This window comes from Culex pipiens, chromosome 2 (genome assembly GCF_016801865.2).
Source record: "Culex pipiens pallens isolate TS chromosome 2, TS_CPP_V2, whole genome shotgun sequence".
Taxonomy (NCBI): domain Eukaryota; kingdom Metazoa; phylum Arthropoda; class Insecta; order Diptera; family Culicidae; genus Culex; species Culex pipiens.
Genome location: NC_068938.1, coordinates 29,592,092 through 29,595,656, shown reverse-complemented (window position 1 = coordinate 29,595,656; position 3,565 = coordinate 29,592,092). Strand labels below are relative to the sequence as shown.

General features: G+C 38.9%; 1 pseudogene; it reads left to right on the top strand.

The window, feature by feature from the left end:
• Nucleotides 1–245: 245 nt before the first annotated feature.
• On the top strand, nucleotides 246–1,292 carry LOC120421992 (nuclear pore complex protein Nup93-1-like; annotated as a pseudogene).
• Nucleotides 1,293–3,565: the final 2,273 nt, after the last annotated feature.

Sequence of the window (3,565 nt, the reverse complement as noted above, 5' to 3'; positions counted from 1 at the left end):
GCCCGGTTTGGACTTTTTGATTAATTAAAACAATTAAAACAATTTTGATTAATTAAAACAAAAACACTCAAAACGATTGTGGTGAATTCCTGTGAATGACAGGTAGGCAAGTTCCATGAAAACACGGCGCGATTAGAATGTTGGCCCAGTGCAAAAACATAAGCAAACTGCTCCCAAAAGTTTTGCTAGACGAATATAGATGGCGCGCACAACAGTGGCCCTAGTTTCCAAATTACCCCCACCAAATGGAAGCGAGGACAAAAACCATTTTTAGTTCCCGGATTGGCCGCTAGGTGGCGCAAATTCATTTTTTGTGACTGGGAAATTTCACCCTAGTTTCAGACCAGTGATTCTGTCCGTTATCAAGGAGGTGCACAAGAATTCGTTGCAGGCGGCGCAGAACGCCAAGTGGGAGCACACGATGAACGACTGGAAGCTGGAAAAGGTGAAGCTGATGAACGCGTTGGTTGGGCCGTCGCAGAACTGGATGGACATCCGGAAGGGGCCGGAGCAGACAACCTTGAACGAGAGCACGTTTGGCGGAAGGTCGTCGTTGAACAACCAAAAAATGGTGTACGCTCGGGAGGTGTACGAATACAACAAGTTGATCAAACGAGGGTGCGATGCGACCGTCGCTGGTTCAGCGGTTCGCCCAGGTTGCGGATGGGTTCAACGACTCGAAAGTTAGTGACATCTGGGAGATCAAGAAGTACATGCCGAGCGTGAAACCCAGTCCGCGTACTCAGGATCCGCTGCGAGCTCGTTGCACCCAGACGCAGTTTATCGAGCAGGCCAAGCGATATCTGGAGAATCGTTACAAGCTGTTCATGCAAACGGTCATTGCGGAACATCTGCGGGACGCGCAACGCGGTGGAATCTCAAGTATTCTGAACCTGGTTGGATCGTTCGTCGGATTAAAGTTTGCCAACCAGAACCAAAACTTATGCTTATGATGAATAATTGCGTATTAATTAAAGTGATAATAAGATAATAAAATTTTCTTTAAAGTAAATTAAAAACAAAAACATGATATAGATAAAAATTACTTCTTGATAAAAAAAAATGTCGGAAAATTGATATTTTACCAGGGCAAGGAAATTTGCTCTAACTAAACAAAATAAAATCAAAATATCATCTCATGATGCAGGGTTTTCGAAAATGCAATTTTGCAAATTAAAGTTGAATGAATAAATTAATAAGGGTTTTGTCCATCCGCTCGGATATATGTTTAAAAATATTTTAAATCTAAATGAATTTTAAAGAATTCGTTGAAAACAATCATTATAAATAAAAGTATATTATTCATAGTTACTCTTTGTTTTGTGGAAAAAAAAATTTATTAATTGTAATTTTTTTCAAATAATTATTTTATGTTTCTATATGGTACTTGCGTATCGAGATGAACCATTTGAACTTTAAAATAATCTTATGATATACGATAACCATTTCAGAAAACATATTTAAATAGTTTGACAAAGTCGTCAAGAAAAAAAATCACCATTTCAAACTTTAAGATAACTCTATTACTTATGGTAACTATTTGACAAATAGTCATCAAGGTCCGCCATTGGAACCATTTGAACTTTAAAATTACCGTATGATTTAGGGTAACCATTTGAGAAAACATCCGCAAATAGTTTTTTAAAGTTATCTAGAAAATTGTTGACCATTACAAACATTAAAATAACTCTATTACTTATGGTGACCATTTGACAAATAGTTATCAAGGTCCGCCAAATAACATTATTACAAATGGTGACCTTATCTCATAAGGTTTTTTTAAGTTCCTCACCAGAATCGATATAGTTTTCGTTTATCCGGGTGGTGCCTTCCTCACATTTACAAAGATAAAAAAAATAAGTTTATGAAAAAATATATACCTGATACAGACTTTTTCAGAAAACATACAGACTCTCATTTGAAGCAATGTGACAACCGGGCGTTTCGCATCTGGCGCGACTCTCGCACGTAGACAAAAAGACCTGGCCTTTTGAGGTTATGCAAAAAACCACCCTTTTTGTAGATACAAAAAAATTTTTCTTAGCATAACTTTTTAAATACATTACTAAACAGAATAAAATTTAATATGGCCTTATAGGACCCCAAAACGAATCGAACAAGGCTGACCCGGCCAAAATCGGATCAGTCAGTTCTGAGAAAATCGTGTGAAAAAAAATCATATCTACACACATCCCCACAGACATTTGCTCAGAATTTGATTCTGAGTCGATATGTATACGTGAAGGTATTTCTAGAAGGTATATTTAAGAAGTTCAATTTTCGAGTGATTTTATAGCCTTGCCTCAGTGAGGTGAGGAAGGCAAAAATCATGTTAAAAAAAACAGCAAAATAGATTTATATCATCAATTGATAATGTCAAAACAATGCACATTTCGCCAATTGAGTTTACGTCTATCGCAAGAAGTAACAAAATTAAATCGCCACAATAAATATGAAACCACGCTGGGAGCACTGCCATAAATGTGATTGTAGCCAATGATGTAATTTGTAATTTAACTTGGTATTAAACATTGTTGCGCTCCCTCTCTCTCTCTCCGTCTGGCTGCTGTCGGCGAGCCGTTGATGTTCAAACTGACAGTCAACGCAGGTGGGAAAAATGGTGCCCACTAGAAAAGAGGAAGAATCGCGCGTGCGCCATTTGGATTTTACTACGATTTTTTTATTGTTTTGCTATGTTATTGCTTGTTGTTGGTTAGCCGATTTCGACATGCCGACCGGTACCAATCGACCCACTACGGGCCGATTTTTATTGGCCACCACCGTCTTGGCGTCTTCATACACTTTCCTGATGAATAATACAAATTCTTCGCGGACCACGCATGGCTGGCTCAACCGAGGGGCACTTGGTGGTCACCGGGTGGGAAGACGACCGAGGGGTCTAACAACCAGTCGATGCGGTATTTCCGACAGTTTGTCTGGCTTGGAATGGAGGGGATTAGTATAAAAAGTCATTGGAAACACAAGTTGTTATTTCGAGAAACGTTAGCAAACCTTGTTTGACATAAACTGTCACAAACTTTCACAGTCATCTTAAAAAATCTGTATATGCGATTTTTCACTATCGAAAAAGTTGTTTTGTTGTAGTTTCGCTTAGCAAACATTGTTTCACTACCAATAAAATAACAAATTTTGTTAGGTTTTTTCTTACTTTGCTATCGGGTTGCCATCCCTGGAGAGGTTGGTTTGGTCTAATAAAAACGATGATCTAATTATTACCGGTAAATTTTTTTTTCTAACTTACCGTGTGGTATATCTACTTCACATCCAACACAACCATCACAACACCTATTAGCTCAAAGTGCTAAACGGAGCTCAGTTGCTTTTAATGGGGGGCTGTAAAAATAAAGTTGTCGCTCGGCTTTTGCGCAATGTATCATCCGATATCACCGTTTTCAAGATTACCCCATATTCTGCCATTACCACCCACAATGAGGAACTGATCTTCATAGTTGCGCGCCATAATCAATTAACTCTCGGCAATCGCAGAGTGAGAGGAGTGTCTCCCCCGTCTCGAGACACGGTGATGATGGTGCAAATGAGTGCG